Source organism: Misgurnus anguillicaudatus, chromosome 21 (assembly GCF_027580225.2).
Source record: "Misgurnus anguillicaudatus chromosome 21, ASM2758022v2, whole genome shotgun sequence".
Classification (NCBI taxonomy): Eukaryota; Metazoa; Chordata; class Actinopteri; order Cypriniformes; family Cobitidae; genus Misgurnus; species Misgurnus anguillicaudatus.
In genome coordinates, this window is record NC_073357.2 from 13,851,289 (window position 1) to 13,875,043 (window position 23,755).

Consider the following 23,755-nt stretch of genomic DNA (forward strand, 5'->3'; position numbering starts at 1 on the left):
GTAATTCAAACCCCTAATGCTTTGTTTGAAGCAAAAAAAACATAATGGTCTATTTGGGTTTTCTGGTTTAAATTTGAGCGCCCTTTTTAGGCTCCAAATGATGCAAAAGTATTGTAACTCTGGCTGTCCTGAAGGCATCCCAGATATAGGGTAAATAGGGGAAATCATGAAGTTACACTATTCCAAAACAGTAAACCCCAACGTTTGTGCAGCGCATTTTAAAAAGGAAAGTTGCCTGAACCTGGGAGAGTAGGGTTTTTCTAAAAGTGGGGCAATTCCAACTTGCACGTACAATCTGATGCTTACATTTACATTTAGGCAGTTAGCAAATGCTTTTGTCTAAAGCTACTTACAAATATTAGGTTACAATAAAAGCGATGTGTCATAGGGAGGCAATAGTATTACAAGATACAAGTTATATATTTCTAAACAATTCCTGTTTGAGAGAAAAGAAAGAGTTAGTTTAGGTATTGAAAATACAACGTCTCCCTCTGTGATAGACTCTTCACAGTTTGGTTTAGGGGGAACTAGGATAAGTCACTGGCCAGCACACTGAATCCCTTGCAAGAACCCCAGTGGGCTTAACACTACAAATTGATACCCAGCGAGCGTCATCAAAAACAAGTTGAGTAAGGGAAATGGAGATGAGACTGCGTCAGCCATCTCCCTGATCCCTGGCTTCATACTACTTCCTTACTCGACCCCCTCAGAAGGAAGGCAGAGCAAGTATAACATTATGCAATACTTATCTTTAATCTGTGTTTGGGAATGAATAGCCTGATTTGGTTTAGTCTTGTTTTAGAGTTAGACTTTTTTTTTTTGGAGAAGAGAAGAGATGGAAATGTGGTCAATATTTATTTGCTTTTGACTTACAGCCTGTAAGTAGCCTATATTTTCATATTTAAAGAATTTGCTACTGTCTAATAAGTGAGTTTTGATGCAGTGTAGAGTAGTGCTTCTTGTTTTCGCTTTTATGATCAAAATGCACACATGGTTTAATGTTTTATTATCTTAGATTGTAAGTTAGCATTGTATAATATAGTTAGTATTGTCATTCGTAGTTAACTGTATAAGAAGGAGACGTACCGTCTTTCTCCTGTTACCTCATTATCTTAAATGAGCTGAGATCACCCCTCCCCATTGAGGTAAAAGAGCATAGACGATTCATATGCATTACTCACCCCCACAGTCAATGTATGCTCAATCCCTGATCTCTGCAGTCAGTGCTGTGTTGAGTTGTTTTATCCGAGTGCAGCAACCATGACATTTAAATCCTTATGTACTCGCGCCTGTCTCCTCACTGAAAGTTCTCTCCAGACTAGGGCTGTAACGATTAATCGTGTGTCCCATTAAAAATGCCTGTCTGAAATCGATTCTGGATTGCAAGGCTGCGATTCTGTGTTTCATGCACAGCTTGTGTTTGTACAACGGCATTTGGTCATTAGGAAGTCCTTATCAATTTAAAATCATTATGAGTCGGACAGAGGTGAGTAGAGTACCCAAAGTCTGTACTCAAGTAAAGTACAAGTACTTATACAAAAATGTACTCAAGTAAAAGTAAAAGTATCAAATCTAATTATTTACTTGAGTAAGAGTAAAAAAGTATTAGATGAAAAACTACTCAAGTAGTTAGTTACTCGTTACTTCCGATCTGATAGAGAAGTAGCGCAAAAGCACTGAATTTCAGACTACTTGGGAGGGTTGTCACAACCCTCTCCTTGAAAGTCTCATTGTTCTGCTTATTTACAAGTAAAGCAGCCTATCAAAGTCCTGCAATGGGTACATTAACATCACATAATGTGTCATTTGAGGAAAAATGTCAAACACACACAGATGTTTTCTGACGGTTAACTCTGTGTTGTGAACATGAAAATAAATACAAACTTGTCAGCATCTGCCTTTAAACATGCAAACAGTAAACAAAAAAGAATGTGTGTGTCTGTTTGTTATCATGTTTTTATATGGTTATTTTTATTGCCATTAAAGTGCAATTACTGAACATAAACAGGAGCTTAATAAAAATGATAATTTTAGAATTTCATATGGAACTTATCTGTTTGTGCAAATGAACTCTACATTTACTATAATATATAATAATATATGGGCCATTCTACCGAATTCGTGCAAATTGCTGTCCCGGAACCAAAAAACTAATTTAAAAAGCATTAATGTAGGAAAATGTTTGATAATAAAAAAAATATAAGCAAATACCAATCAACACCCAAAGTAATATTTGAGGTAGCGGCAGGCTTTATATATAAAATATCATTATTTATATGGTGCTTTCAATTGAGAGGTGGTTGTCCCAAACCCCAAGGTCTGAATTTCACCATAGGAAAAAAATATGAAATAAATTTTTTTATCATTGTTTTAAGAAGTATCATTTTGAATACTTTTGTTAATTAAAACCAAAAATATATTTATTGGATATTTTCAGTAAAAATCATGTAAAATCATGTAAAAAAAAAACACTGTACCGCATTTTCACGTCACTACCGAAACATTGCATAGTTTGGTCAATAATATAATAATGCTTTAAGCCACTCCCCTCCATTTTGAACCAGAAACTTTGTCTGTGTCTCTCTCCCTTGTGGTGACATGGTGATTAGATTAGTCCCATGTTTGAAGTAAATGTGATCGAAAGTTCTGAAATCAGTGTGTGACATTTATGAATGTCACTACCGATCACACGTTTTCAATGATTTATAAAGTTTTTTTGATTTTTTTCTAATGGTCATTTAGGTTTTACTCATGTTTCAATGTTGAGAACTGTGCTAGTTAACTACGTACTGATTAGCATGTTAGCAGTAGGATCAAAGTTAGCTTAAATCGTCACTACCAAAACAGTCACAACCGAAACATTTGTTGACATTTCGGTTGTGATGTGATTGTTTCGGTAGTGACAAAATGACACTTATTTCTTTATTTTAATAAATAAATAGAAACTTTCAAGTGCACATATATTCTTTTTCAGTACAAATAATTTGTTAGTCATATTTCTGTAATGTTCTACGTGATTTGACTAGGACTTCAAACTAAGATAAAATGAACTAGGCCAGATTAATTTAATTAATTCATACAGTAGTAGCTTGACTCATTATTGATATAAATGAAGGCTATATGATTCTACCTCTGGTCTCTAGGAAAACTTTCTGCGCTAATTTAGCGGGACTTTGACTGATTGCTTTATATAAATGACATAACAGATAGCACTTATCAGTATCATTGTAAATTGACATGTTATTGTTAAGTGTAGACAGGGCAGGCTCACACTAATAATGTAAATATCTTTGGTTAATTTGTAGAGATAGCTACAGAGAGAGAGGAATCACCAACATGCATAGACGGAAAGATGAAAGTAAAGCGGACAGACTGAGAGAGACTATTTACTTGAGCCGATACTTCTTTTGCTCACTCAGTTACTTGTAACATTTGGCATCATCGTGTCATTTTTATAAGTCTCAATTTAAAGAAGTAATATTTATTGAACTTAAAACACTATATTTCTGTCTGTAAATAATGCCGGAAAAACTCGAACACAGCAGCCACAAATCGACCAATGCCAATACACATAAAACTCGCAAAAATCGGCCGATATATCGGTCTATCACTAGTTCTTTTATATGAAAATGTATTCAACCTACCTCAAATCAAATAAAAAATTAAGTTTACTTCAAACTCAAAAAAGTCAAACTCAGCAACAAGAGAATCAGTTAAGGAGGTTTGGAGAAGTTAGAATGTGTAATGGAAAAACAGGCACACATGTGTACACCAACATTACAGATGGACATGGGTGCACACACACCAAATTCTGTAGTTTATACTGTGGGCTTGAAGTTTTATATGGACATTCAAAATGCATTTAATTTGATGAACCACTCTTAAAGTTTTGTTAAAATAATATTTCTAATCAATATAACCATGACACTGTCTTTAAAAAAATGTAAAAAATATATTTAGAAGGTTAATGTAAAGAAAATCAGAATAGGCTATTAAAAACCTAATTTTTATATCAAATGTTGTTGTGTTTCGGTAGTGACAAATTCTGGGAGAGAGAAAACATTTCTAAACTGTATAAAAACATGCTAGGAAACTAAAGTGTCCAATCAGTAAATGAATGTTCCTTAGATGTTCTACTATGTTTGTGACTACAAAGCTTGCAGGAAAAAACACACTTTTTTCAAGAAGTTTTGAAGTGTCAATTTGCACCAATTCGGTAGAATGGCCCATATATCTACATTATTATAATATATAATACATGTTTCTTTAAAAACATACTTTATTCTTTTATTTTTATTCATTCATTGTTTAGGAAGGATTTAAATAAAATACAATCCCGTTTTATTAGGGGCCAAGCCCGCAGGGCGGCAGGCCACTATTGCGTTTGATGGTTTTCTTATTAGGGGTCAAGCACCGAAGGTGCTGAGACACCTATTGCAATTGTTAGTATTATTATTATTAGGGGTCAAGCACCGAAGGTGCTGAGACACCTATTGCTATTGTTAGTATTATTATTATTATTATTCTTACTCTTGTCCAATGGGAGTCTATGGCAGCCCTATGAACCATAAGTAGTAGAATGATGAAATTTGGCACAATTGTAGTGGTGGTCCTAAATAGTCATGTGACCAATAATGGGGTCTCTAGCAGTAACTCTATAGCGCCACCAGCAGATCAAAAATTCAATGTTCAAACTGTTATAACTAATGATACATTTGAACTATGAAAATTCTACTTAGTACACGTGATTGCCCTTCTCACATTAATTGATTTTAATACCTTACAGTAAGACTCCTCCCATTACAGTGGTGGCCATTTTGAAATGTACAGTTGTTTGTTTTTTTCGGTACTCCTCATTCAAATTTGGTTCAATTATTATGAAGTTTGTCACAGATGATCTTTGGAGTGAGCTGCATAGAAATGACCGAACAGATTTTTGATATTTATCTTTATGCAAAAGTAATAAATGCGTGAACTTAATGAGGTTGATGCAATAATGGTTCTGAAGCTGTACCTCGGTCATTCTTTGATCAATTGAAATGAAATTTGGTACACTTCATGTTGACCATGAACTGGGGGTCCATATCAAATTTGGTGACAGCGCCACCTATGGGTCATGATATATGAAAATAGGCTATTTTTGCCCATAACTTCTGAACTGTTTGTCAGAAAATTATGATCTTGATGTCTATGGATTGCTTACATCATGCCGCATCTGTCAATGTGTATTATGCCGGGTTTGACCAAACCGCCTGTCTGCCATTTTGAAATTTCAAATAAATTGTTATATTTTTTGAACTATTGCACATATCCGCGCAAAAAGTGGTAAGGCGCTTTGACATGATGTCCTGAAGGTATCTGGGAAGTCAGAGTACAGCGCCACCTAGGGGTAATAAACTATAACAGTTCTTATGGAACTGCTTATAACTTCGGAATACTTTGTCTGATATGAATTTCTTTCTGAAATTGTATTCACTGGTTTATGCCGGTTGCAACGATACCTTATTTGTCATTTTCCAAAATTCTGTTCATGTATTATTGTAAAGCATTTGGTAGATGATTTTTCCGCTACTCCTTTTACAAATTTTGTTTATTTTTTGCCAGGTTCTGCTCGTATAATGTTTGGAGCAATCCGCACAGAAATGACTGAACAGATTTTTCATATTCTGTTCTCTTTCTTAGAAATACCACTCCAAAGTTGACCGTGCCTGTGACGTTGTCTATTTGCCATAGTAAATTAATATGACTGTATATTACATTGTATAGCATTACTATACATAATGATCTGCTTGTCTTCAATTTCACTTGAACTCATGTACATTGTATTTATGTTATTTCTACTTCTGCTGTGTCAATTCTGCATCTTTGGTGATTGACATATGTCAATCCTTGCAGATATCTAATCTTTTTCTGCTGCCTCATGAACTGTGTCAACTGAGTGGCGCATCTAGTTAAACCACATGCATTGAGATTCTGAGTTCCTGGGTTCGAATCCCACCTGAGTCATGACGTTTTGTTCTTCCTCATTAATTCTCAACCTGTCTGTAGTTCACATGTGTTCTATTTTTCCATGTTTGCTGTTGTTGCTCTGCATTGTGGTGCTTCTGCTGTGTCTTTTCTGCATCTTTGGTGATTGACATATGTTAATCCTTTCAGCTCTCTAATCTCTTGTCTGCTGCCTCATGAACTGTATCAACTGAGTGGCGCATCTTGTTAAACCACATGCATTGAGATTCTGAGTTCCTGGGTTCGAATCCCACCTGAGTCAAGACGTTTTGTTCTTCCTCATCAATTCTTCTCAACCTGTCTGTAGTTCACATGTGTTCTTTTTTTCCATGTTTGCTGTTGTTGCTCTGCATTGTGCTGGTTCGTGCTGTGCTTTGTGTGCTTGCTGTGCTTTGTGTGCTTGCTGTGTTTTGTGTGCTTGCTGTGCTTTGTGTGCTTGCTGTGCTTTGTGTGCTTGCTGTGCTTTGTGAGCTTGCTGTGCTTTGTGTGCCTGCTGTGATTTGTGTATATGCTGTGCTTTGTGTTCTTGCTGTGCTTTGTGTGCTTGCTGTGCTTTGTGTGCTTGCTGTGCTTTGTGTGCTTGCTGTGCTTTGTGAGCTTGCTGTGATTTGTGTGCTTGCTCTGCTTTGTGTGCTGGTTGTGCTTTGTGAGCTTGCTGTGCTTTGTGAGCTTGCTGTGCTTTGTGTGCCTGCAGTGCTTTGTGTGCTTGCTGTGCTTTGTGTGCTTGCTGTGCTTTGTGAGCTTGCTGTGATTTGTGAGCTTGCTGTGATTTGTGTGCTTGCTTTGGGTGCTTATTATTGCGCTGAAGGTGCTTGGCCCCGAGTTGCTGCTTGCAGCTATATTTATTATTATTATTCTTACTCTTGTCCAATGGGAGTCTATGGCAGCCCTATGAACCATAAGTAGTAGAATGATGAAATTTGGCACAATTGTAGTGGTGGTCCTAAATAGTCATGTGACCAATAATGGGGTCTCTAGCAGTAACTCTATAGCGCCACCAGCAGATCAAAAATTCAATGTTCGAACTGTTATAACTAATGATACATTTGAACTATGAAAATTCTACTTAGTACACGTGATTGCCCTTCTCACATTAATTGATTTTAATACCTTACAGTAAGACTCCTCCCATTACAGTAGTGGCCATTTTGAAATGTACAGTTGTTTGTTTTTTCGCTACTCCTCATTCAAATTTGGTTCAATTGTTATGAAGTTTGTCACAGATGATCTTTGTAGTGAGCTGCATAGAAATGACCAAACAGATTTTTGATATTTATCTTTATGCAAAAGTAATAAATGCGTGAACTTAACGAGGTTGATGCAATAATGGTTCTGAAGCTGTACTTCGGTCATTCTTTGATCAATTGAAATGAAATTTGGTACACTTCATGTTGACCATGAACTGGGGGTCCATATCAAATTTGGTGACAGCGCCACCTATGGGTCATGAGATATGAAAATAGGCTATTTTTGCCCATAACTTCTGAACTGTTTGTCAGAAAATTATGATCTTGATGTCTATTGATTGCTTACCTCATGCCGCATCTGTCGATGTGCATTATGCCGGGTTTGACCAAACCGCTTGTCCGCCATTTTGAAATTTCAGATAAATTGTTATATTTTTTGAACTATTGGACATATCCGTGCTAAAAGTGGTAAGGAGCTTTGACATGATGTCCTGAAGGTACCTGGGAAGTCAGAGTACAGCGCCACCTGGGGGTAATAAGCTATAACAGTTCTTATGGAACCCTTTATAACTTTGGAATACTTTGTCTGATATCAATTTCTTTCTGAAATTGTATTCACTGGTTTATGCCAGTTGCAACGATACCTCATTTGTCATTTTCCAACATTCTGTTCATGTATTATTGTAAAGCATTTGGTAGATGATTTTTCCGCTACTCCTTTTACAAATTTTGTTTATTTTTTGCCAGGTTCTGCTCGTATAATGTTTGGAGCAATCCGCACAGAAATGACTGAACAGATTTTTGATATTCTGTTCTCTTTCTTAGAAATACCACTCCAAAGTTGACCGTGCCTGTGACGTTGTCTATTTGTCATAGTAAATTAATGTGACTGTATATTACATTGTATAGCATTACTATACATAATGATCTGCTTGTCTTCAATTTCACTTGAACTCATGTACATTGTATTTATGTTATTTCTACTTCTGCTGTGTCAATTCTGCATCTTTGGTGATTGACATATGTCAATCCTTGCAGATATCTAATCTTTTTCTGCTGCCCCATGAACTGTGTCATCTGAGTGGCGCATCCAGGAAAGCACATGCATTGAGATTCTGAGATCTTGGGTTCGAATCCCACCTGAGTCGTATATTAGGTTTTTCTATTTATGTTTCGTTCTTTCTCATCAATTCTTCTCAACCTGTCTGTAGTTCACATATGTTATATTTTTCCATGTTTGCTGTTGTTGCTCTGCATTGTGGTGGTTCTGCTCTATGATTCCTGAGCCTTGCGTGTTTGATGCGCTTTATGGTGCTTGCTGTGCTTTGTGAGCTTGCTGTGCTTTGTGTGCTTGCTGTGCTTTGTGTACTTGCTGTGCTTTGTGAGTTTGCTGTCTTTGTGTGCTTGCTGTGCTTTGTGTACTTGCTGTGCTTTGTGTGCCTGCTGTGCTTTGTGAGGTTGCTGTGCTTTGTGTGCTTGCTGTGCTTTGTGTGCTTGCTGTGCTTTGTGAGCTTGCTGTGCTTTGTGAGCTTGCTGTGCTTTGTGAGCATGCTGTGCTTTGTGAGCTTAATGTGCTTTGTGTGCTTGCTGTGCTTTTTGTGCTTGCTGTGCTTGGGTGAGCTTGCTGTGCATTTTGAGCTTGCTGTGCTTTGTCAGCTTGCTGTGCTTGGTGTGCTTGCTATGCTTGGTGTGCTTGCTGTGATTTTTGAGCTTGCTGTGGTTTGTGAGCTTGTTGTGCTTTTTGAGCTTGCTGTGCTTTGTGTATTTGATGTGCTTTGTGTGCTTGCTGTGTTTTGTGAGCTTACTGTGCTTTGTGTGTTTGCTGTGCTTTGTGAGCTTGCTGTGCTTTCTGAGCTTGCTGTGCTCCCTTGTGAAAAATTTGCGTACTTAAGTGTATTGAAAGTATACTTTTTGTGTGCTTAAAATAATAAAAGTATACTTTTTGAGAAGTGCACTTGCTGATAATATAATATAATATAAATTAAAGACCACTTAAGCATACTTAAATGGAATACACTTTAATGACACTATTTATTAACACACTTAAGTGCACTTTTTACAACTGCACTTTGTAATAATATGTATTTAATTTTAACTTATAGTAAGTACACTTTCATCATAATATTTATAAACACACTTAAGTGCACATTTAAAAATGCACTTTTTAATAATGTCTAATTAAGCTTAACTTAAAGAAAGTACACTTTCATCATAATATTTATAAACACACTTAAGTGCACTTTTAAAAATGCACTTTGTAATAATATCTAATTAATTTGAACTTATAGAAAGTACATTTTTATTATAATATTTATAAACACACTTAAGTGCACTTTTAAAAATGCACTTTGTAATAATATCTAATTAATTTGAACTTATAGTAAGTACACTTTCATCATAATATTTCACTAACACACATAAGGACACTTTTTAAAAATGCACTTTGTATAAATATCTAATTAATTTTAACTTATAGTAAGTACACCTTCATCATAATATTTATAAACACACTTAAGTGCACTTTTAAAAATGCACTTTGTAATAATATCTTATTAAGCTTAACTTATAGTAAGTACACTTTCATCACAATATTTCTTAACATACTTAAGTACACTTTTTAAAAATGCACTTTGTCTAATTTAGTTTTACTTAAATGTAACCCTGGTTAAATAATTAAATATTATTATTTTAAAAGTGTGCTTAAATATAATAGAGACTATTCATACATCTACCTTTATTTTATAAATGAGGAAATACATGTGAATAATTCAATCTGAATTATAAATCTGAAATGAGTAAACCAGTGAGTGTTTAATTGTAAGCTCCGCCCCTTTTTTGCTTTCGGATCGCTTTCACATAGGATGCGGTGTGCGCTGCGCTCGCCGCTGGGTTCGGCGCAGCCAAGCGATTTGTGCTCTGATGGCCAGACCAAAGTAGGCGGGGTTTTCAATAAATTACTACAGTATATTTGTGTTAAATAGTCGACGAGGAATACAGAGACTGATGTTGCTCGTCTCCATTTCACGTAACTTTAAGCATACCTACAACAAGCTGCTTGACTTAAAACGCACCTGACATGCCAAATTGAATTGCTACGTGTTTCCATGAGACGGCTTTCCTTCCGATGTCTCTGTAGGAGCATAAACTTGTATTATAAAGCCCTTAGAATCCCGAGTATAAGCTTTCGTCCATTTTGCTTGTTTGGATGCCCCGTTTCTATTGGCCGCGCGGGTAATTGTCACAGAGCGCAGCGCAAAAGTTAAACTATGTTGAACTTTGACCGCGGCGTGAGCGCAAGGTCAACGCTGCGCTCCGCTGCGCTCGCGCTTTGCTCGGCGCAACAAAAAACCGCCCTCGCGCGGCGCAAGCCATTGAAATGAATGGGTTTCATAGCGCAGCGCAGCGCACACCGCATCCTATGTGAAAGCCGCATCAGTTCAGAGGAGAGATGCAGAGCGACAGAGACACTCGATCTAACGCGAGAGGGTTTAATTTGATTAAATATGACTCCTAAGTTCATGTAAACTGAAGAAATCAGAATTTAACTTGCATATATTCAATGATACAGTGTGGTTGTGTGGATTGAGCACTTTTTGAGCTTTCATTTTGACCTGGTGAGTTTGTTAATTACCAATGTTATAATTACCCATAAAAACGAATGTCAACACTTTAAATTTCATATCATTTTATTTGTTTAATCCATACTAGACAAAATGTTGTTATATTGTGATGTTATAGGGGTTGGATTGTTCATTGCAGTGTGATTATGTAAAACCACATGGTGTGTTGTGTTCGCTGACGCCATTTTGGTTGCACGTGCCTGTGAAAGACAAAAAGAGAGAGAAACACGTGAATGGACAGGTATTTGTCTAAATTGTCATTTATTATGACAACTGTATGTATTTTATTTGTTTCCTGTATTATGTACAATTGTTAATCGTCATTGATACACAATATTGAATGTTTTTTCCTTTCGTATGAACATTCCTTGAGCTGGATTTTCCTAATTGATGGCGAGCCTCCCATTTCGACCTGATTGGATCACGAATCTAGAGGAAAGGACAATTTTCTATTTTAAATATTTTTCTTCAGACAAGTAAGAGGATACATTTCAGAAACTGTTTCCTTATTTTGTTTGTTTACTTTATTGAACTGAAACATTTCAGAAGCACAATTCTGATAATACTGATCAATACTCCAATTGATAAGAACTTTGAACTTGAATACTGATTTCAGTGTGTTACATACACTGTTAAACCTTACCAGACTTTTTAGGAGTAGATTACTGGCAACACTGTTGCCAGCTAGTTACTGTACAGCATCTGTAACGGTGACTTACTGGCAACAGTGTTGCCAGTATAGTACTGTGTCTATGACAATACAGTGAATAACTGGCAACAGTGTTGCCAGTAATTTACTGTCTCTGTATCATTACGGTGTCTTACTGGCAACAATGTTGCCAGTTTTATACTGTAGGTTAGGAATTACAGTTAATAACTGACAGCAGTGATTTCAGTTAATTACTGTACGGTACCACATGCTTCAGGTATAATACTGTATATACAGTATATAAAATGCCACACTCATTGTGGTACTCTAACTTTTGAAAGATTCTTTTTTATGTTACTTTATTAAAAAGGGAGAAAGAATCCCAAAATATTTAGACAAATACACTTTATTACTGTGGCAATAGATATCAGGATCAGAGGACAAATGAACCCAATCACAGACGAAGTCGGGGAAAACAGAAAACACTTCATTTACTAACATATAACAAAACCCACGAGGGGGTACACAACATGAAACACCATAAGCAGACAGATAACACTAAACTTGACAAGGTAACTCGGCTAGATAACCACACAAACATGAGAACAAAACAAAATGAACCTGCACAGAACTAAGGACACAATGACATTATATAGAAAAGAACAAACAAGATAATGAGGGGAAACAGGTGATGGGAGAAAACCAATGATTACTAATAAGCATGAGAACGAGGGGGCGGGGACACCCAATAAACAAGGCCATGAACCTCCACATAGAGCATGGGACTGCAAGAACCCTGCAATCATGACTAGATTTAAATACAAAACAAGTAGACAATTTTTTTTAAGACACTTAACAAAATCATGTCAAATCCCACCCTAAAAAAAAGATCTGATATTAATTTCTTTGTGAAATTGTATTCACTGGTTTATGCCGATTGCAACAATATCTCGTTTGTCATTTTCCAACATTCTGTTCATGTGTTATTGTAAAGCATATGGTAGATGATTTTATCGCTACTCCATTTACAAATTTTGTTTATTTTATGCCAGGTACTGCTCGTATAATGTTTGGAGCAATCCGCACAGAAATGACCGAACAGATTTTTGATATTCTGTTCTCTTTCTTAGAAATACCACTCCAAAGTTGACCGTGCCTGTGACATTGTCTATTTGTCATAGTAAATTAATGTGACTGTATATTACATTGTATAGCATTACTATACAGAATGATCTTCTTGTCTTCAATCTCACTTGAGCTTTTTGATTCTCATATACATTGTATTTCTGTTAGTTCTGCTCTGCACTGTCAGTTTTGCATCTGTGTTGATTGGCACATGTCAATCCTTGCAGCACCTAAGCTGTTTTTTTGCTGCCCCTTGAGCTGTGTTAACTGAGTTGTGCATCAAGTTAATCACATGCCATGAGATTCTGAGGTCATGGGTTCGAATCCCATGAGTGTGGGTTTTGTCTTGACTAATTTGTTGTTTGAGTTCTCTGATTCTGTTATTCATTGTATGTTTTATTTCTGATCAGTGATGTCATATTGGCACCTTCAGTGATTGCCACATGTCAATGCGTGTATCTGTAATCTCTTTTCTACTGCCACTTGAACCATGTCAACTGAGTGGCGCATCTAGTTAATCACATGCCTTGAGAATCTGAGTTCTTGGGTTTAAATCCCGCAAGGGACATGTAATAAGTTCTTCTATTAAAGTTTTGTTCTCTCTCACCAATTCTTCTCAACCTGTCTGTAGTTCACATATGTTCTATTTTTGCCGTGTTTGGCGTTGTTGCTCTGCACTGCGGTGGTTCTGCTCTGTGATTGCTGTGCCTTGTGTTCTTGATGCACCCTGGGTGCTCAATGCGCCTTGGGTGATTGCTGCGTTGTATGTTGCTTGCTGTGCTTTGGGTGCGCATTGCGCTGAAGGTGCTTGACCCCGCAATTGCTGCTTGCAGCTATATTTATTATTATTATTATTATTATTATTTTTCCCCAATGGGAGTCTATGGCAGCCCTATGAACCGTACATAGGAAAATGATGAAATTTGGCACAGATGTAGAGGTGGTCATAAATAGTCATGTGACCAAAAATGGGGTCTTTAGCAGTAACTCTATAGCGCCACCAGTAGTCCAAAAAATCAATGTTCAAACTGTTATAATTGGTGAACCATTTGATCTATGAAAATTCTACTTAGTACACGTGATTGCTCTCATCGTGCTTATTGAATTTGATACTTTACAGTAAGACTCCACCCATTACAGTAGCGGCCATTTTGAAATGTACAGTATTTCGTTTTTTCGCTACTCCTCCTTCAAATGCGGTTCAATTCTTATGAGATTTGGCACAGATGATCTTTGGAGTGAGCTGCATAGAAATGACCGAACAGAATTTTGATATTGATCTTTGTTCAAAAGTAATAAATGCGCAAACTTAACGAGGTTGACGCAAAAATGGTTCTGAAGCTGTAGCTCGGTCATTCTTTGATCAATTGAAATGAAATTTGGTACACTTCATGTGGACCATGAACTTGGGGTCCATGCCAAATGTGGTGACAGCGCCACCTATGGGTCATGAGATAGAAAAATAGGTTATTATTGCCCATAACTTCTGAATTGTTTGTCAGAAAATTATGATCTTACCTCATGCCGCATCTGTCGATGTGAATTATGCCGGGTTTGACCAAACCGCCTGTCCGCCATTTTGAAATTTCAAATAAATTGTTATATTTTTTGAACTATTGGACATATCCGCGCAAAAAATGGTAAGGAGCTTCGACATGATGTCCTGAAGGTACATGGGAAGTCAGAGTACAGCGCCACCTAGGGGTTATAAACTATAACAGTTCTTATTGAACTGCTTATAACTTCTGAATACATTGTCTGATATACATTTTCTTTGTGAAATTGTATTCACTGTTTTATGCCGATCACAACGATACCTTGTTTGTCATTTTCCAACATTATGTTCAGGTGTTATTGTAAGGCATATGGTAAATGATTTTTTCGCTACTCCTTTTACAAATTTTGTGTATTTTATGTCAGGTTCTGCTCGTATAATGTTTGGAGCAATCCGCACAGATGTGACCGAACAGATTTTTGATATTCTGTTCTCTTTCTTAGAAATACCACTCTAAAGTTCAACGTGCCTGTGACGTTGTGTATTTGTCATAGTAATAAATTAATGTGACTGTATATTACATTGTATAGCATCACTATACATAATGATCTGCTTGTCTTCAATTTCACTTGAGCTCATGTACATTGTATTTCTGTTATTTCTACTTCTGCTGTGTCAATTCTGCATCTTTGGTGATTGACATGTTAATCCTTTCAGCTCTCTAATCTCTTTTCTGCTGCCTCATGAACTCTGTAAACTGAGTGGCGCATCTAGTTAACCAATTGCATTTAGATTCTAAGTTCCTGGGTTCGAATCCCACCTGAGTCATGATGTTTTGTTCTTCCTCATCAATTCTTCTCAACCTGTCTGTAGTTCACATGTGTTCTATTTTTCCATGTTTGCTGTTGTTGCTCTGCATTGTGGTGCTTCTGCTGTGTCTTTCCTGCATCTTTGGTGATTGACATATGTTAATCCTTTCAGCTCTCTAATCTCTTGTCTGCTGCTTCATGAACTGTGTCAACTGAGTGGCGCATCTAGTTAATCATATGCATTGAGATTCTGAGTTCCTGGGTTCAAATCCCACCTGAGTCATGACGTTTTGTTCTTCCTCATCAATTCTTCTCAACCTGTCTGTAGTTCACATGTGTTCTATTTTTCCATGTTTGCTGTTGTTGCTCTGCATTATGGTGGTTCTTGCTGTGCTTTGTGAGCTTACTGTGCTTTTTGTGCTTGCTGTGCTTTGTGAGCTTGCTATGCTTTGTGTGCTTCGGTGCTTTGTGAGCTTGCTGTGCTTTGTGTGCCTGCTGTGATTTGTGTAATTGCTGTGCTTGCTGTGCTTTGTGTGCTTGCTGTGCTTTGTGTGCTTGCTGTGCTTTGTGAGCTTGCTGTGCTTTGTGTGTCGGCTGTGATTTGTGTAATTGCTGTGCTTTGTGTTCTTGCTATGCTTTGTGTGCTTGTTGTGCTTTGTGTGCTTGCTGTGCTTTGTGAGCTTGCTGTGCTTTGTGAGCTTGCTGTGCTTTGTGTGCTTGCTGTGCTGTGTGTGCATTGCGCCGAAGGTGCTTGACCCCGTGTTGCTGCTTGCAGCTATATTTATTATTATATTTCTTCTTCCCCAATGGGAGTCTATGGCAGCCCTATGAACCGTACATAGGAAAATGAAACAAATTTGGCACACTAGTAGTGGTGGTCCTAAATAGTCATGTGACCAACTATGGGGTCTCTAGCATTAACTCTATAGCGCCACCAACACTTCAAAAATTCAATATTCAAATGGTTATAACTGTAGAATCATTTGATCAACAAAAACTCTACCTAGTACATCTGATTCCTCTCCTCACGCTCATTACAATGACCACCTTACATTAAGACTCCACCCATTACAGTAGCGGCCATTTTGAAAAGTACAGTATTTTATTTTTTCGCTACTACTTTTGCAGCGTTCATTGCATTGTTACGCAATTTGGCACAGATAATCTTTGAACTGAGCCGCAGAGAAATGACCGAACAGAATTTTTATTTTTGTCTTTGTTCAAAAGTAATAAATGTGTACTTTTATCGATGTCGACCCAAAATTCGTTCTGAGTCATTATCTCGGTCATTCTTTGATCAATTGAAATGAAACTTGGTACCCTTCATAAGGACCATGAACTGGGGTACCATGCCAAATTTGAGGACAGCGCCACCTATGGGTCATGAGATATGAAAAATGGCTATTTTTGCCCATAACTATTGAAATGTTTGATAGAAAATTATGATCTTGGTGTCTATGGATTCCTTGGCTCATGACCAATCTGTCGATATATATTATGCCGGAAATGACCAAACCGCCTGTCCACTATTTTGAATTTTGTTTTAAATTGTGATAACTATTATTCTATATAATGTATCGGCACAAAAATCGGTAGGATGCATCGGTATGATGTCCTGAAGGTACCTGGGAAATCTGAAGACAGCGCCACCTAGGGTTCATAAACTATATAAAACAGCCCATAACTTCTGAAAACTTTGTCTGATATTCATTTTCTTTGTGAATTTTTATTCACTGGTTTATGTCGATTGCAACGATATCTCATTTGTCAGTTATCAACATTCTGTTCATATCTTATTTCATAGCATATGTGAAGTAGTTTTTTCGCTACTACTTTTGCAAATTAAGTCTATTTTATGCCAGGCTCTGCTCACATAAACTTTGGAGCAATCCGCACAGAAATGACCAAACACATTTTTGATATTCTGTGCCATTCCTGAGAAATACCTGTCCAAAGTTGACTGTCCCTGTGACATTGTCTCTTCGTCATATTAAATTATTATGACTGCATTATAACATGTTGTGCATTCCTATACAACATGTTTTTCTTGACTTAAACTTTAACTCTTCTCACTTAAACTATCTGATTCTCATATAAATTGTAATTTTGTTATTTCTGCTCTGCAATGTCATGTCTGCACCTTCCTTCCTCCATTTGAATGCTTGCAGCTCTGAAAACCTTGGCTAGCTGCACTGCCTGTGTAGCTCAGTCTATTAAATCGCATGCATCAAAACTCAGAGGTTAAGGGTTCGAATCCTGTCTGATGCATGTGTTATGTTTTTCTATTAATATTTGTTTTGAGTTTATTCTCACCTATTATTCTCTATTAGTCTGTTTTCCATGTTCTGCACGGCTTGCAGTAATTTGGTGGCCAAGCATCATCGCCAGTTCAAAAATGCAGTAGCGGCCATTTTGAAAAGTACAGTTTTCAGTTTTTTTGCTACTACTTTTGCAGTGTTTGTTGAATTGTTACACAATTTGGCTCAGATAATCTTTGGACCGAGCCACATAGAAATGACCAAACAGAATTTTGATATTTATCTTTGTTCAAAAGTAATACATTTGTCAACAGGAATAACTTTTAAACCATTTAATCAACTAAACTTCTACAGAGTATATTTGATGGGGTAATCTATGCCTTCCTAGTAGCTCAACCAAATGCGTGATGGGCATGAAATCCAGAGGTTGCATGTTCAAATCCAGCGTAGGGCAGCAATTAAAATGGTTGACACAATTTGTGTCATGTAGAGTCACCTGTTCGAACAGGTTTGACTACCCATAGGAGATTTAAAAAAATATTCTATTCTTGAGAAAAATCTATCCAAACTTGAACATACACATTGTCACTTCAGCAATCTAGCTTAAGCAGCTGTATGTACGTATGTCTCCCCTGTAGCTCAACCAGATGAGTGACAGGCATGACACCTGGAGATCCTGGGTTCAAATCCTGGCTAGGGCAGCAATTGAAGTCTCTCACTTTAGAGTCAAAAACTTCAATTCATTCTTTTGGTTTAAGTCTCATGTGTAACATGTATGATGCTTTGGTGGTTCAATTGTTTTCTAGGTCAGCATGCAAATAAATATTATACTTCAAAATTTTTGTTTTTTCATTATGTTCATTCTCATCTCTGAGTCCTGTGTGCTGATAGTTCCCATACATATCTGCTACATTGCATTCTTCAATTGCATGTCCTTTCAGCTTCGTTGCGTGTTGCAGGACCATTGTTGCTTGGCCCCGTATCGCTGTCTACAGCTATATTTTGAATGTATTTTCTACACATTAGTGAGGTGTCCGGATTTGTGTATAAATGCAAGATGTCCTTACATTATGCTGTTCAGTTTGTTTAGTTGTGGGGAAATGATATGAAAATGTGCAGATGTGAACGTGCTGTATATGGTTAAACTTACACTAGGTTTTGTCATCGCTTCCACAAGAGTGCACTTGGCAAAAAACTCGGACAGTGTGTGAAATGACCATTAATAGTGTTCATAGACATTACTGTGACCACTTCAGGTTGGATCTTAAATTCCTGTACGCTGAGATGTCAGCTCGTTTAGTGAACAAAGCATGCATCGCATTATGAAACTATTCTTTTTGACCCTTTTGGAGTGAAAACATAGACCGAACTTGAAGCCACGCATGATGATATGCCTCTGATATCTCACACACACGCCCTCATCTGCTTCTCCTATCATCTACGTGCAGATCGCATGCGCTAAAGCAGGAGTGGGGAACCCTGGGTCCTGGAGGGCCACTGTCCTGCAGAGTTTACTTCCAACCCTAATCAAACACACCTGCATTTCATTTCCAAGTGATCCTGAAGACTTTTCAGGTGTGTTTAATTAGGGTTGGAAGTAAACTCTGCAGGACAGTGGCCCTCCAGGACCAGGGTTCCCCACCCCTGCGCTAAAGGGTGACCGCGCGGTCGCGCGCTAAAGGGTGACGCTGCCTGTCTAGCGAAACTTTCTAACACGCCCTATAAACTTTTTTTAAAATATATGTATTAATTATTACCATTTTACAGTAGCGCAGAAACGCCCCCAAATGTAGCGAAGTCAAAGTACAGTTTTTTCTCTAGAAATGTACTTGAGCAAGAGTAAAAAGTACCCATCCTTAAATTTACTCCAAAAGTACTATTTACCTATTTACCTGTCTATTTAGAGTTGTTTATAACATGCATTTAAAAAAGCAACACTCGTTAAACAAAATCATTCAAAATATTCTTTATTATCATTAAAATACCTGTAACAATTTGAAGAACAGAGATATAAATATTCTTGTAGACATTTCCTGGAATAGAGGGTATGTATATGACGTCGGCGAGAGGGACTGCGGTTACGCTCACTGAGTGGCAAAAGACAGAGCGGCAGCATTTGAGTACAGCGTGACATCAGCGAAAACACGGTGAAAACGCGTTTAAATGGAAAAAGCTGTTGTGCGATAGACTGTCCTAACAGATTAACAAGAATTCGGAGCTATCGTTTTACAGACTGCCAAAAAACACAGAAAGGAGAAATAAATAGATTGTTCATGCCAACGTCCACAGTGGGTTGATAAGTTGCTAGGGTCACTATCAAGCAGAGGTTTTACTTTCTACTTTAACCTGTTAGCCCTCATTCCATTTTCCGAACCCCCCCACAAAAACTGTCATAGCCAAACTAAAATAGATACAGTTTATAAAGTCTTTGCACTAAAAGCATAAGTTTGGTCTCATTTGAAAGCAGACACTTGGAAGTTTATTAAGAGGTGAACATTAGTTACTTTCATAATGAAAAAAGTTGTTATAGAGAGCTTAAATTATTCTTTTTTATAAACTCCACCAAACATGTATGAAATATTGTTATGAAAATCTAAATGAAATTGGCCTTGGAGCAATCTAAAAATGCTCTGCAGTTAAAGCCACAGGTCTGACCATGTTCTGTTTTAAATCTGAAGATGATACCTCTAAAACTCTGTATTTTATGAAATGTTTTTTAGACCCATGTCATGTAAATTTATTTAGAGAAAACAGCAAAAATGCTAAGCTAATGTTTGTTTATTTATATCTCACAACATCCTTTAAGTTTATTGTCCTATTGCTCCGTGTTTTAAACAGACTCATTAAATAAGCATCCGAATGAGTCATTAACAACTTTTAATCCGGGATATGGCTGTCTAAATGTTTATTTTATTATTATAAACAATATAATTATTGCTCATAATTTCTATTTAGTGTTTTATTTCCTCCTTTTGTCTCAATTCACTTTCTTTTTATTAAAGTCCTTTCTTACAAAAAGAAACTTACCTTAAAGAAGCTTTACCAGTCAAAATTATTCCTAGAAACATATATCTCATATCTCCAGACAGCAGATGTTTACAGAACAGCTATACGTTAGCTTAGCATACCATCAAAACACTACAAATAAAAGCATTTGTAATAAAACTCACATTATAACATCAAAAGTCGAGTGCTTAAACAATCATGCGTGATCTGATGTGGCTTTGGATCATAAAATAAGACCGAAAATAAACAATTTTATGTTATTTATGCTGTTAGCTTAGCATAGCATTATAATATACAGTACTGTTATAAAAATAATAGACATGGCGTTAAAAATACAGACAAACCATATATAATCTTAATCGTGTTTATTGTCTCCATGGTTTTAAAACATCAAAACATCTTTATTTGCATGTTATTATAAAAACAGCGATCGCTCGTTGCAGGTCACTGTTCAAGTTCACGTCTGACTGACAGCTGCTGCTGCTGAGCTGACTGACGTCTTATTCTTCCTATGAAAGTTTATGAAAGAGTTTCAGACTTTAGCGCCCTCCGGCTTCACGTATGAATGAAACAAACTGAGTGTGAATGACTGCAGACTCCGAGAGACTCAAACTTGCTCATATCGCCATATTTAGAATAAAAATGGGTGAAATATTACCCCCACTGCAGAAATTTGAAGTAAACATATAAAATTTAAGTAATATTTCTCCAAATATGCATACTTTGAATTAAAAGCCCCGATAGATGTTGTTTTATCGAGTGCTTTCATGACGATCACGGAGGAGTATTTTTATCAATGAGTGCGGCTGAGGGTTATATTTCAAATTAAAGGTATGTACCGTTTTTCATTTTCATAACGCCTGACAAAAATGAAGAAATTACTGTTACTAGGATTCTCAGATTAAAATAAAGGTCAAAAACTAAATCTTAAATCAAAACACTTTTTAATGATGTATAGTTGTTTAATGTAAGTACATTTAAACTAACAGTAATTTAAATTATGTAAATAAATAGCTCTTCAGTACATCCACGTCCTCGCGCAGGTTATCAAGTTAAAGTATTTTTCAAGTATTTATATTTTATCCCTGTTTTTTTGGGGGGGGGAAACATACATTCCAAAGCATATTATCATAATTTTTATTCTATTACATTTCATAAATATTAAATGTAAAAGAAACATGGGTATTTAAGTACATTAACGTACTTTTACTCAAGTAAATGTACACAATTTAAATATAATTAGGTATTAAATAAATTTTAATATGCAATATTAAAGAATACACAGTAGGATTTTATGCTTTAGAACAGTGGTTCTCAACTCCAGTCCTCGGGACCCACTGCTCTGCACATTTTGGATGTCTCTCATATCTGACACACTCAGTTCAGTTCATGGAATCTATCCTAACGAGCTGATGATCTGAATCAGGTGTGTTAAATAAGGGAGACACAGTGGGTCCCGAGGACTGGAGTTGAGAAACACTGCTTTACAATGTTGTGAAGTAAAATTTTTCCCCATACAAACATCCTAATAAAGCACAGATGCTTTGAAAATATAACGAAGTATTGTCCACCTCTGCTATCAAGTCCAACTAAATCCAATTTAAGCCGATAATAGTCAGTTTTACTAGCATTTGCGCCGCAGCCGCTATGAAAGCCAGCCATTTTGTTGAAGGTTTGCCACTTGACGGGGGCGAGTTCCGGCATGGTCACGTGGAAAAGTGACGTCAATACATACCCTCTATAGCGTTTGTAATGCTACTTCTTCTGTGGCACAAAGGGTGTTTCTGCACGAGAGCGCCCCCTGGCTTTTTTGGATGTGCCGGGATTTCACCGTAATTAATTAAAATTAATTTATTGGGAAAACGCGCATTTGCACTCCCCTACGCATTTGCACGCCCCTACTCCAGACGTGACTGATTTCTTTGTGTTGTTTACACAAACAACAAGCAACAGAGTAATGGCGTCTGTAAACAAACACAAAGTATTGATAAGTTGACCGCGCTCATCCCTTGTTGTGTTTATAATATAATGACAGATAAGAGTTGGGACAACGATGGGCAGTTCTTCTTTTGTCCTTTTTACTGTGCAAAAGTAAAACTGTAAGACGTTTACTTGTTTCTCTTAGATAATGAGTGGGCCAACCAGACTCCAACACTGTAATCATTTTATAATGGCCAAACAGTACTTTTACCAGCGTTTAATAACAACTCAATACACTACATCCCTTACTCAATTTACCATGATTGCTATAGTATTTGTAGCCAAAAACATGGTTGCACTTTTTCTGTAGTAAAACCATGGTTTTTATAAGGTATACTTGTGAAATTATAACAAAATATTTCTATAGAATATTTATATAATGTGTGTGTGTGTGTGTGTGTGTGTTTACATTATATTTGAATGTTTTTGTTATAAATTCACAAGTAGGGCTGAACGATATATCGAATTTTCATCGTCATCGCGATATGAACTCACGCGATGAACACATCGCAACAGACAGCCTTGACACGATGAAAGAAGGGAAAACGGTAAGCGCATGTAATAAACATTTGACCTATCACGTTTAGTCCCGAAGACATGGTTTGCGCGTTCATGCTATTAGGCCAATCAGGAGAACCCCCAAGTCAGCTACGCTCAGATTGATTTGTGAGGTGTCAGTTGCGACGCTGTGCCTGTTAGCAAAAATTATGGCGGAGGAAGGAGAGAAGAGTGAGGAAAATGTGTTGTCAGACGAAGACGTTGTGGTGAAAAGGAACCGCACTTCAGCTATATCATGGAATTATTTTGGATTTAGGAGATATGACGCCCCAAACACAGGTACTGTGGAAGCGGTGATTCACATATTGCATCTATTGCGCGCTCAAGTTCATTATTTCAAATGTAGGCGCCAGTAAGTGTGCTCTGGAAGCGCCGCGGTCGCGACTCGCACGCGGTGTGACGCGCTCGTTTTTTCCAGGCTGTTCAAAAACATTTTAAAGGGGTCATATCCGTTTTGGGTGTGTCTTTTAAAATGCAAATGAGCTGATGAAGTGCAAACACTGATCACAATGATGGTGGTTTGTTGTAATTCAAACTCAATTGTGCTGTCAAGTCCTTCTTTTCTCTCTCTTTCTCGCTGCACTAAATGGCAGTGCAGTGGTTGGATAGTGCAGATTAAGGAGGCGGTATTATTATTCTAATAAGATATCCTTATGACATCATAATGAAAGCCAAATTTCAATGACCTATTTTTGCTTACACCTACAAAGTGGCAATGGTAACATTTTCATGCAATTGCCCCTTTAACTTTTCAGAATGACACAAGCGCAGCATGCAGCTCATGTGACAATAACCTACATGTCTAGCGTTTTCCATGCGTTTTAGGCGCGACATGTGAATGGCCCCTAAAACATGAAAAAAATTTAAAATATTTATCGCAACCCACATTGTCATCGCAACATTAAACAATGTCACCGCACATCGAAGCTTTTCCTCACATCTTGCAGCCCTATTCACAAGCATACCTTATCATGGTTTTACTACAGAGAAAGTAGTTTTCTCTCACATTCCTGCCTACTAGGCTCATTATACGACCCATTATGTGAGTCTTTGTTTCATCAG

At 37.1% G+C, this 23,755-nt stretch overlaps 1 protein-coding gene across 1 annotated transcript in view; it reads left to right on the plus strand.

Moving 5' to 3' along the window:
- Positions 1-23,755, plus strand: part of slc12a10.1 (solute carrier family 12 member 10, tandem duplicate 1) — a 90,972-nt gene that overhangs the window by 34,490 nt on the left and 32,727 nt on the right. The window lies entirely within an intron of this gene.